Source organism: Periplaneta americana, chromosome 12, assembly GCF_040183065.1.
Source record: "Periplaneta americana isolate PAMFEO1 chromosome 12, P.americana_PAMFEO1_priV1, whole genome shotgun sequence".
Lineage (NCBI taxonomy): Eukaryota > Metazoa > Arthropoda > Insecta > Blattodea > Blattidae > Periplaneta > Periplaneta americana.
The window spans coordinates 178,804,168-178,818,010 of record NC_091128.1 but is presented as its reverse complement, the minus strand read 5'-3'; the positions used below and the strand labels follow the sequence as shown (position 1 = coordinate 178,818,010).

The 13,843-nt window shown below is 37.8% G+C and overlaps 1 long non-coding RNA gene across 1 annotated transcript in view; it reads left to right on the top strand.

Annotated features, from left to right (window-relative positions):
- Positions 1–13,843, top strand: part of LOC138710096 (uncharacterized) — a 463,133-nt gene that overhangs the window by 32,774 nt on the left and 416,516 nt on the right. The window contains exon 3 of the long non-coding RNA XR_011335060.1: positions 11,826–11,920. This is a non-coding gene — a long non-coding RNA (uncharacterized lncRNA). The remainder of the gene's footprint in view (positions 1–11,825; positions 11,921–13,843) is intronic.

Here is a 13,843-nt window from a genome sequence, read left to right as displayed (position 1 = left end):
CTATATTTCGGTCGATTTGAGATGGAATAGCCCTACGGGATGCCATGTTTTCTGGGAACCTCTTTCAGATTATTTTGAATGAGTTTGTTCTATTTATTAATTTGGAATACCGTGCAGCCGCAGTCTGTGAACTATAGCCTTAATTAAGTGTCCAGTATCCGTTGTAGCAAAGTTTCGTGAGTGATCCACGGCTCCATCACGTTCAAAGACTGACTCTGTGTCCTGAATGTTACAAAGTTTTGTCTCTTATAAGTTGTAAATTACCTTCCAATCAAAGTTGAATCGCCGGCCGACTCGGTTTATGTTGTGATCATCTTTACGATGCTGACTAGAGAGCTTTCTGCTGACCCGCGCAGCTATCAAACCGTCCGACAGACCGGAATAAAAATCCATATTAGAGCTCCGAGCGGCCAATTGGCGGAAGAGGATCGCGACATTTGCTGAAATATGATTGACATAAACCTATCTTGCGAAAGAGGGGATTACTCGATTTCGTTTCATTGTAGCGATCTTTGGAATCGTAAATATGAACGAGGGGGAAGTAAACTGAAAGCAGAACTTTATGTGGTTCACAAAGTCTGTGTGATGTTTGTGGCAGAATGGAAGAACTCAGATAATCCTGTGGGCGGATGGGATATAAATTGAAGGAAGATGGGACCGATCCAGAATCAGAAAGCTACAGTCGCACTCACGGTTCAAGATGGAAGAATAATTGCTTCCCAGTGCGGAACTGTACAGTTCCTCAGTTTTAAGTAAAACTCTTAATATTTTAAGACAGTTTTGCAGCCCTCTTCTCGACAACATTGCTCTCTGGTAACAAATCAGAAATGATGCTACAAGGTTATTAATTTTTCTATTCATTCATTAATTTCTGCCAAAGGACAGGTTCTTCACTGCAAACCCAGCATTCTCCAATCGTCCCTTATTTCCGCCTTCCTCTTAATCTTCGCATAGATTCACGTATCTTAATGTATGTATTTACTTACACTGCAAGTGGGCAAGCACCCGGTGGCAGTGGTATATACAATATTAACAATACACAATAAAATGATAAGCAATACACAATACAATTATACAATACACAATACAATAAGAATACACAATACAATTTAACACAATAATTACAATTAATAATAAAACATAAAATAACCTAATTTTACAACACAACCTACATATGTATAGGCCCTACATAAGTTTCAATAGTCTTTCACTTTACTCTCATCTCACTCACTGTAGTGGCACTATGACGCATTTCACTGATAATTTAGGACACATTTCACTGACACTATAGAACACATTTCACTGACACTATAGAACACATTTCATTGACGCTATAAACTATCACTGATCGGAACTATTCACTGCACTGTAAAACCATAACTTCACTGACTCACCTCGCTTCACTGATACAACAGTTCAAATAAGTCAAATAATTACACCCTTATGCATACTTATAAAGAGAACTACATTTAAACTAAACATTTCTAGTCTAAGGCCCTCTTACACGCTATTTTTAAATAATTTGCAATTGAAACCAAGGAAGTAACTCATAGGCTAAATAAATACTTGTCACCTTAAAAAATTAAATGTTAAATGTCACCTTAATTTTAATTTGCACTTTATACACAACTTTTTAAGTTATTCTTGAATCTCCTTAAGGAAGGGCAGCTCTCAAAGACCGCTGCAGGTAGGTCATTCCAATCATTTGTAGTTATATTTAAAAATGAGAATTTACCTACATCCGTTTTCTGTTTCCTACATTTGATTTTAAAATCATGATCGTTCCTGCCATAGTACGTTGGCTTTTCTAACCGAGCCGTTATGTCTACCCATGCTTTCTGACCTAGATGTGCTCTATAAAATGATGTTATTCTAGTTTTCCTACGTCTGTTTTCCAAAGTTTCCCATTTAAGTTCTTTTATCGTATTAATGTCTTCTATCATCTGATAGCTTCTTCTGCCCCGAACTTTTCTCCCGTTCACCATTCCTTCCAGTACATCCTTCAGTAGACAGTTTGTTTTTAGCCAGTGACTCAGTCAACTTCTTTTCCTCTTCATGATTAGTTTCAGCATTATTCTTTCTTCACCCATTCTTTCTAGGACACCTTCATTAATTTATTATTTTCTGTCCATTTCACACGCTCCATTCTTCTCCATATCTACATTTCAAATGCTTGCAATAATTCTTTTCTCTTCACTTCATCGTAATGTCCATGTTTCTGCCAACCATACAATGCTACACTCCACTCAAAGCACTTCACTAGTATCTTCCTTAGTTCTTTTTCCAGAGGTCCGCAGAATATGCTTCTTTTTCTATCAAAAGCTTCCTTTACCATTGCTATTCTCCTTTTGAATTCCTGGCAGCAGCTCATGTTACTGCTTATAGTACACCCCAAGTATTTGAAGCTGTCCACTTGCTCTACTGCCTCATTTCGAAATCGCACGTTTACCTTCTTTATTTTTCTTCCGATAACCATGGTCTTCGTCTTGTTTGCATTTACTTCATCCCATACTGCTCACAGCTGTCATTTAGCTCCAGTAGCATATCCCTTAGTATTGACTCTTCTGAAAACGCCATATCATCAGCAAAATCTCATGCACGTTATTATTCTTCCTCCTACTATCACCCCACCCATGTTCTGAAAACAGTTCTTCTCTAAATCATCCAAGTAGATTTTGAACAGGAAAACTGATAAAGATCTTTTTTCTGATATCCTGACTTTAAGTCGCTGTTCAATATAAGATCACTGAATAGCCTCCTCCCTTTCCTATTATAGCAAGGAAAATAATATGCTACTCCATAAAACCGATTTAGAGAATTCTACGGAAATGTAAGCTTTCAAAAAGCTGTTGTCTATTTCTAGAAGAAATTAGCGGCGAACATTTCAGTCGTTTCTTTAATCGTGAAGCTGAGTTCGATAGGATGCTGTACGCTTGTTGGTAAGTGGCAATTTCCTTGAATTATCGCGGAGTGGGCAAGACGGACTGTGCCTCGCTGACCACCTTGTACAGCACAGGAAGTGGTGAGTTCGACGCCACATCTGACTCCCTAAAGTTGTTGGACCCGTTTGGTAGAGTAGGATCTATTCCCTGATAAGGAGTCCCAGGCAAAATTCCTCTGCCAATTTCTAAAGCAGGATAACTCTGCAGTTGACGACTCGAGAGAGTTAAATGAAATAGACTTACAATTAGGGAGTAGACAGCCATGCGTTAATGTGTTCTTATAAGTCCATTATTCGAGCCAAATTGCATTATGGAGCTATAGTATACAATTCAGCAAAGCCTACTATTTTGAAAATGCTTGATACCATACAGACTTCAGCTCTACGTATAGCTTTGGGAGCATTTAGAACTAGTCCCACCACCAGTATACTTATAGAAACTGGTCAAGCTCCATTACACATTCGACGAAAACGACTAAGCATTACCTATGCCCTCAAGACAGCTGCCTTTCCGATTTCTAGAATCTATATGTAGCCTATGTTTTCTCCTCTGCCTTTAATCATAGAGTTCTTCCCCAAGTAACACATTCAGTACCATTTTCTGCAAGATTAAAGAAATATCTGAGTGAAATAAATGTAGAAATCCCTCGGATATCTTCTAGAGAAATACAAACAAATATACCACCTTGGAGGATCAAAGTACCATATATAAATACAGAATTATGCAAATATCCAAAAGAACAAACGAATAAAAACATTTATCAACTACTGTTCAACGAAATCTGTGGAAAATATCCCAATTATCTTCATATTTATATGGATGGTTCCAAAACTGCATGTGCAATAGTTTATCCTACTCACATCATGCTGCATACATTACAATATTTTATACAATTTACTCTTCTGAACATCATCATCATCATCATCATCATCATCATCCACCACAGGGATTAGGCCTTTCGACCTGTTCCGTCCTCTCAAAGAAATTGATCTCTCCATCTCTTCGTAGGCCCTCCTCTGTCTCTCTTGCCTTTGGGTTTGCATTCTAGAATCTTTTTAGGAATACGGTATTGTGGCATTCTTTGTACGTGTTCATAATATTTTTCTTGGTATTCTTTTATTTTATTGTTTAAAACTCTTCTGAACTATATGCAATTAAAAAGGCCTTTGAGAACGTACTAAAACATCCTGATAGCTATCGGTATCTGCTCTTCACGGATTCTCAATCTGCCATAAAAGTTGAGACGGTTCCTCGTATAGGATGAGGAGATTTTCATTAGATTAGTATTTCGTGTTAATATTCTTATATGGATAGGATGCGCGGACGTGTAAGTTAGTTTCAGAATCTGAGACGGAAGTAACAGGTGGACAGGAAGGCCGAAAGGAAGCTAGGCGGACAGGAAACATGTGTCCAGGCGTGGAGTTGACTGATGAGGGAATGTATGGACTTTGCCTGCGGGTGGTCAGTAAGATGACGCCAAGCCAGGTTCCAAAAGAGATGATCTGGTATATGTCAGAGAATTGTCAGAACCCCGGAAGTAAGGGGATGTTCTAGTTAACGAACAATTTTTGAAGAACGCGTCTTAAGTGACGTAAGTGTAATCATGGCCAATCAGGATTCTTGATAGAGACACGTGATATATAGATAGGAGGGCGAAATTCTATGTTTGGTGGTTGAAAGTAGGGGATAGATTTGGCAGATAGACAGAAGGCATATAGAACGCGTACGGAGAAGTTGCACTCCACATATTCTCGGCAAACCTAACTCGGAAGTATAACAATTTACGGACTTAGAATTTTTTAGTGGGTGTAGTAAGAAGTCGTGTGTTGCATTATTATTATAAGTCTGAATTCTTTCCTCTCATCACGTTATCAACTGTCCGTTATATTACTGGTGTTTTATAGTACAAAATATATAATTACGTGAACTCAGAAATTAGTCTCCAACTTGCGGGAAGTGAGAGCGAGATATTATACACTTGGACGCGCATTTCTGCTAATCTGAAACGAACACTTAATAATAATAATAATAATAATAATAATAATAATAATAATAAACGCTTTCATAGTTCTTACCAACAACTTCTGGTGTGCGCCTACATCATTTCAACCTACGAGCACGTCTCCCAAACCCCATGTCCCGACCGTTTTGCAGCTGACCTGGGAACCTCATCCTCTACCGGAGTAATCTCGAGGAGGCTGGCGCCCAAATCAATCAGTGTACGTAGTTAATTATTGACAACGACGTGCCATCCTTGAGATACTTTCCATATACGACTGAGCTGGCAGCCGAGGGCAAGGAAAGGCGTCGTGGGCAACGACGACGACGACAGACGACCGTCGCAGACATGGCGACCCCAACGACGACCGACCGTCGCAAAGTCCTACATAACTCATCCTCTAAATCTCCACTGATCAACGAAATTCAACGTTATTACACTGAAATCTACAATCAATCAAAGCAAATTATCGTAATCTGGATTCCTTCCCATCAAGGTCTGCATGGAAATGAACAGGCCGTCATCCTATGCAGGATATGGACATTGACAGTTGGAGTAGTGATATCGCCACTCACCTTAAAACAAAGTTAAATGACCTATGATACTCCAATTGGCTTCAAACATCTATTAGCAAACTCAGGGAAATTAGAACTGCTTTCAGATTATCATATCCAACTAAACATCTATCACGCAGGAATCAAGTTTTCATCAACCGACTTCGTATTGGACATACCAAGCTCACACATGGTTATTTATTAAAGAAGAAACCTCCTCCAGTTTGTAACACTTGCAGTGAAACTCTTTCTGTGAAGGACGTCATCCAGGACTGTTCTCAGTACAATGAGTTACGACAACAACTAAAAATCCCCAACGATATAGCAAGATCTCTTGGTAAACCTTCTTACTGCAATAGTATCATAAAGTTTTTCAAGTTGACTGGATTGTTTGATAAAATTGTGTAATGTTTACTGGTGGGAGATGTACCACACCACCTTAAACTGAAAACCGTTGACAGCACATTGCCTTGCTACCCAATCTATTCACAACAACGACCTGTCTTCAGTATCGAAACACAGCAGGACCCACATCCAATCACTGACCCGCTGATATAACTACTTGTCTCCGACTAAAATTTTAATCGGCTATGCAAAAATACAATTTTATACTTCAATAATATTAAAATCAATGTTATAAAACTGGTAAATTCTGTAAATAATGATTTTCATAATGTAGGTCTATGTTTAAATTTGTCAGATTGACAAAATTTATAACCAATTCTTTCCCCCCCCCCATAATTCCTATCGAAACACAGCGACACTACGGCCCAAAGCGGCGAATCAGACACTTGCCTTGCCTGTACAGCTGAACGTATTCGTTGTCCAAGACGGCGACAGCCGTGAATGAATTGGGCTGTGTCTTCCAATAGAGATTGATAGGCCGCCAGCAAAAACAGAAATGAAAAACGACTGGTCCAGATAACGTTATTGATGAAACAGGAGCCGCTGCACGTGATTTATACCAATGTAACGCGAATTAATGTCACAAAGTGCGGGCGCACAGGATCGATCTTGCTAAATTCGCTCCTCGAAATGGCTCGGAGGCGATACCGAAACATATCGCTGTTATATTTCACAGAATACCTTCAATTCACGTGGGCTTGGAAATGCAGTGTTTAATCTACTGCATTGAGGTTCGACCCTCGGCATCTTGTAATAAATTTCGAATTAATGAATTGAAGAGGTTGAGACGTAGATGTCGTCTGTCATCTGCAACTCAAGAGAGTGGAATAAAATGTAGAGAGAACTGGTATAACAGCTGCATTGAGTTGATCCACTTCATGTCGCGTGCTAACGACGACTGTTGCTCACCCCTGCGGTACAGAAGTGAACAAACGTTAACAAGAATGTTAGGCCTACCGTTCAGTTCGAAGTTTAAAATCTCCGTAGTTAATAATAATAATAATAATAATAATAATAATAATAATAATAATACTTACTTACTGGCTTTTAAGGAACCCGAAGTTCATTGCCGCCCTCACATAAGCCCGCCATTGGTCCCTATCCTGAGCAAGATTAATCCAGTCTCTATCATCATATCCCACCTCCCTCAAATCCATTTTAATATTATCTTCCCATCTACGTCTCGGCCTCCCCAATTAACACTCTATATGCATTTCTGGATTCGCCCATACGTGCTACAAGCCCTGCCCATCTCAAACGTCTGGATTTAATGTTCCTAATTATGTCAGGTGAAGAATACAATGCGTGCAGTTCTGTGTTGTGTAACTTTCTCCATTCTCCTGTAACTTCATCCCTCTTAGCCCCAAATATTTTCCTAAGAACCATAATAATAATAATAATAATAATAATAATAATAATAATAATAATGATGATGATGATGATGATAATGATAATAATAATAATAATAATGATAATAATATAGTCAATAAAGGCTACCACAATAGATATAATATACCCAGGTATATTGCTGTATTAAACTAAAAACAAAAGTTACAATGATATTCATTTACTCATAGTTTTCTGCCCAAGCGCAAGTCTTTCACTGCAAACTCAGCATTTGCCAATCTTTCCTATTCTCCGCCTTCCTTTTTTGGTCTCCGCATAACAATAATAATAATAATAATAATAATAATAATAATAATAATAATAATAATATCTTTATTTATTCTGGCGAAATTAAGGTCATCAGGCCTTCTCTTCCACTTAGCCAGAAACAAAAGAAGCTGATACAATTTTACAGACTAATATTTAAAGAACACTACGATCCATGTATCTTAAAGTCCTCATCTGATACCATTTTAACCCCCCGAAATCTTCTCCCGTTCACCTTTCCTTTCAGCGTATCCTTCAGTAAGCAGTTTCTTCTCAACCAGTAATCCATCCAATTCCTTTTCCTCTTCCTGATCAGTTTCAGCATCATTCTTTCTTCACCCACTCCATTTAGCACAGCTTCATTTCTTATTCTGTCTGTCCATTTCACACGCTGCATTCTGCTCCATATCCACATTTCAAATGCTTCTAGTCGTTTCACTTCACTTCTTCGTAATGTCCATGTTTGTGCCCCACACAATGCCACACTTCACACAAAGCACTTCACTAGTCTCTTCCTTAGTTCTTTTTCTAGAGGCCCACAGAAGATGCTCCTTTTTCTATTAAAAGCTTCCTTTGCCATTGCTATCCTCCTTTTGACTTCCTGGCAGCAGCTCATGTTACTGCTTATAGTGCAGCCCAAGTATTTGAAGCTGTCCACTTGCTGTAGAGTGATAATAATGACAAAATTTATAGAATTAGACTTATATAGAATTAAACCTGTACATGAATTTGATGCAATTTAAAATATAATATTAGTAGATGCAAAAATAATGATAATAATAATAATGAAAAATTACAGACTAATAATAATATGAAAGGTAAATATTTAGGCTACACGTTTAAAGACGTAAATTGTTATATTTAAGCGCCAAGTCTATACGTCATTGAATAGGTCGAATTCACAGTCGTGCATGTTGACATTTCTTATGTATCTGTAGTCTGGAAAAAGAGTTTGAGAGCTCTCACACCTTTCGTAGGAATAAGATCAGATAATCGAGTTCATTGCGTCCTGCATGTAATCTTCTACATTTAAAGTGATCTCTTGGCTATACCCGGAGTCACTGGGCAGAAATCTATATGAAAATATGGATATGAAGTTTCTTGGGATACTTTCTAATTCAGCCTAATCAGTAGTTGTAACAGAACTGCAGATGCATATTGGAGTTTCGATCTCAGTGTTTTTTAGTAGAGTATTGCGGCCTAGAAGAGAATCAGGCATAGAGAAAGAGTAAGTCATTGACCGTATTATTCCCAACATTCTGATTGTATGATTATTATGTATGTAATCTACACGATATGGTTAAAATGTAGTTTACTGTCAGCCAATACACCAACGTGTATAACACAATCTGTTGTGTTAATTTGAAGAGTAAGTGATAGTTGAAATTGAGACAATAAGTTTTCCTCGAAAAGGTTACGAGTCTAGGCCAGGCGGTTTCGATCCCGTGGACGTAAGGTTAATGGTACATTTACTGTAGCATACTAGAGTGTTTATCTCTTAAATAGTTAATTCTTTCTATGTTATGAAGCAAGATATTATATTAAAATACATCGAAATATATTGGTAACACAGTGAGTCTTTCTGTGCACAGGATATATTGTTGTGTGGGTATGTGTTACATTCAATTAACCATCAGATGCAGTGCTTCATTGATGTGGGAGTATTTACACCGGAGATGAGTTGTTGTTGCAGCTTGTTGTTGTTTTATTACGTCATTAATCAGCAAATTGGATGTATTTGGTTGATAAATGACGTGGGTCCGCCACATCAACATGCTGCCATGAAATATGACGGAGGCAACCTGGAGAAGCAGCTCGAACAAAGAAACTCGGCGGGGCGTCCCGAGCGATATCTCGCATAATGGAATTGTTCGATACGATAAATGACGAAGATCGATTGCTGGCCTATCGTCCCCTCGGGGGCGTTGTGACATGGACCGCTCTATCCGGAGGGCTGCGGTCACCACGATTCAGTTATTAATGATGGAGCAGAGTGGACGCACACCTTGGTAATGGAGTAATCAAACAAACCTGTTAAGAAAGGTGACCATATCGTCCTCAACGACGACAACGTACGACGAGCGACTATCTACACGAGAAGCAACACAACAAACACAACAAGCAATACGACAAACACAACAAGCAATACGACAAACACAACAAGCAATACGATAAACATAACAAGCAATACGACAAACACAACAAGCAATACGACAAACACAACAAGCGATACGACAAACACAACAAGCGATACGTCAAACACAACAAGCAATACGATAAACATAACAAGCAATACGACAAACACAACAAGCAATACGACAAACACAACAAGCAATACGACAAACACAACAAGCGATACGACAAACACAACAAGCGATACGACAAACACAACAAGCGATACGTCAAACACAACAAGCAATACGACAAACACAACAAGCAATACGACAAACACAACAAGCAATATGATAAACACAACAAACAATACGACAAACACAACAAGCGATACGAAAAACACAACAAGCAATACGAAAAAAAAACAACAAGCAATACGTCAAACACAACAAGTAACGCGACAAACACAACACGCAATACGAAAAAAACACAACAAGCAATACGACAAACACAATAAGCAATACGACAAACACAACAAGCAATACGACAAACACATCAAGCGATACGACAAACACAACAAGCGATACGACAAACACAACAAGCGATACGACAAACACAACAAGCGATACGACAAACACAACAAGCGATACGACAAACACAACAAGCGATACGTCAAACACAACAAGCAATACGACAAACACAACAAGCAATACGACAAACACAACAAGCAATATGATAAACACAACAAACAATACGACAAACACAACAAGCGATACGAAAAACACAACAAGCAATACGAAAAAAAAACAACAAGCAATACGTCAAACACAACAAGTAACGCGACAAACACAACACGCAATACGAAAAAAACACAACAAGCAATACGACAAACACAATAAGCAATACGACAAACACAACAAGCAATACGACAAACACATCAAGCGATACGACAAACACAACAAGCGATACGACAAACACAACAAGCGATACGACAAACACAACAAGCGATACGACAAACACAACAAGCAATACGCCAAACACAACAAGCGATACGACAAACACAACAAGCGATACGACAAACACAACAAGCGATACGACAAACACAACAAGCAATACGCCAAACACAACAAGCAATACGACAAACACAACAAGCGATACGACAAACACAACAAGCACTACGACAAACACAACAAGCAATACGACAAACACAACAAGCAATACGACAAACACAACAAGCAATACGACAAACACAATAAGCAATACGACAAACACAACAAGCAATACGACAAACACAACAAGCAATACGATAAACACAACAAGCAATACGACAAACACAACAAACAACGTGACAAACACAACAAGCAACACCTTGCGGTTTGTCATACTGGACAAGGTTTAGGTTACTCACCCATCCTTTTCTCGGCCTTCCAACATGGCGCTTTCCTCTTGTTGGTCGTAGGATGGAATGCGGCCCCATTCTCGATTAATGTCAGCACTACATTTATCATGTTGTGTGCAATGACAATTGGTTGAAGAATGTGAAACAAATATGACACAAATGTTGTGACACCGACAGAACGCATAAGCTGACTGAACAGAGAATATCTTTGCTAACGACATCAAACACAAACACAGATATTATTACCTCATCAAGGAGTTTCTCTAATAATCCAGCTGAAAAGGTTGTACAGCTGTTTATCCATTTTTTTCTTGAGGCCTGCCTCGGAACCTCGCTGAGTAAGGCTGATTGGGAGTCTATAATGGAATGATGAAATGGTAAGGAGGAACAGGAGACTCCCAAGGGAAACCCCTTGCGCCCGGTTTGTCCATCACAAATTCTTTTCTGAGTCAGGCAGGGATCGAACCCGGGCCTCCAGGGTAAAGATTTAGGGTTGCCTCGTCTTTCGGTGATAGACGTGTTATTTTCTAATTCAAACTTACTCTAACTTTTTAAGAAACCATTTCTTTCCACATATGATTTTGGCGTGACATTCTTTCAAATAAATTTAGATTGCTGGAAAATGTAAAAGTTGCACTTTCTGGTCTCCTAGATGCTATCAATCCTCAGTCAGAATGGGATATTTATGGCTCAGCAATGCACGGAGTCGTTATCTCTGATATATGAAGGACTAGTGACTTTATTCTCTGTGACCTTTCCAGAGCACACCCGGTTCCTGCACGTCAGTTCACGTCAACAGGTGAAAGTCCTGCAGGTCAGCGAACTTGGTTTGATTTACTGCTCCGACCTGCAGTCGGTAAGTACAACGCTAACAGTTCCTTCCGCATGTTGTCTCTTGTGCCACTTATTCCGCTGGTTGCTCATTTTCAAAATATCGTTGCCAACAAACTATGACATTGCCCACTTGGAATCTTATCTCTCAGACACTCGCCGTTATTATTACTAAGAATGGCAAAAACAGGAATTAAAATGACATGCTTAGTACTTATTAAAGGTACGTTATGTTTTATTAAGTTACGATAGCAAATGTTAGAATTTCGGTTAGGTTGGGTTAGAGATAAAGTTAGAACTTCTGTTAGATTATGTTAGGTTAAGGGTATATGTACGTGAACGACCACAAATATCAGAAAATGCAGGCTCTAAATTTCTAAAATTTTATAAGAAAATGAACTCACAATTGGACAAAAATTACAAGGTACCACAACAAGACTTATTAGAACTTAAATATCTGATAAAAGTATAAAAAAAGGTTACCAATAATATTTTTCAAACCAGTTTTATCAACAGTAATCTCACTAGACGTTTTGATTTATCTAGAGAAAATCAAAACTCGAGTGGGATTTAATTGACTATTACACGATTAGAAGAAAGTATATAAAGATTAGAAGTAACGAAGTACTCCAATACAATAAAATATTAATTGACTTACGAAAATACAACTGTCTTCAAATGTATTATTATACCATCTCAACATTACAAATATTACGCTAGATGCATGCTAGATGGCAGTAGTGAGCAATGCCTTCTCGTCGAGAAGTTCTCCATCTATACACGATAGCAATGTTACTAGTCAAGAAGGCTTTGTTGATTCAGTTTCATTTTTATTATTAAAACAGTTGCATTCCACTTCAATTATCCGAATCCCAGTAATCAACGTCACTTGACAGATGATTTTCAATAAATCTTAATATTAAACAATCTCTGATACGTGACTATCCATAATATCATATAGCAGAAGCTATAACATAACCTAACTAATATACTGTACACAAGTGTTAGAAACGTTTTAATTAACGAAGATGACATAAAAAATAAACATGAATAATTTTAAAAGGAATAATTATTGAATGTACAATTTTCAAATTTGAATGTGTTTGGTGGTTCAATTGATGTTATATTGGACGTGTGCGTAATAGAAGTGGAACTCGTTGATTTAGGCCTACATGGTGTATTCAACTTATTCAGGATTTCCGAATGGTGCTCTTCATTTATTTGTAAATCGGATTTCAGAAGATGCATAGGTATGATCAGTGATTTTTATTAATTCTTGTTCTTGAATGCCAATGCGAGTCATATTTGAAACTGCTAAGCATCGACTGGAGTGGTTTGTAATTTTATATATATATTTTTTTTGACGTCCAGACCAGCGCAGTTTCAAATGTTGGCAAACTAAGAAACAAATGCTAGGGACGCGATAAAATTAAACAAATGCTAGGGACGCGATAAAATTGTGCGATAAGCAGCCATGATTGGTTGAAGTACGTCCTTTCGTACCGTTTTATTGGTCAAAAGTAGTATGACGTAGTAAGAGTGTAATAGTCAGAGTAAAAAAAAGAAACAAAAAACAAACAACAATTCTGCAGTTACATCATTTGGTAACCATGATATTGTTGCGGTCTCTCTGACATCTTTAATATTTTTCCTGCATGTAATAAACACTTATTTCTGAAAAGTAGACTACTCTCAGACATGTAGAGTTGCTTATTTTAATACAATTATTTTTTTATTTGTACTAGGCCTATATAAAATATATTAAAATTTACATAATATTTTGTGACCTAATTTTTCTATTTTCAAAGAAATGGGCATTATCGTAGTCTACCTTTTGCATAAATGCATGTTAAATCAGTGAACAAAATTTCAGAATTCTATCTCTAATGGTTGTGGAGTTACGAAATAATATGTGTGCAAATTTTCAAGTTTTGAAAAATTTAATTTC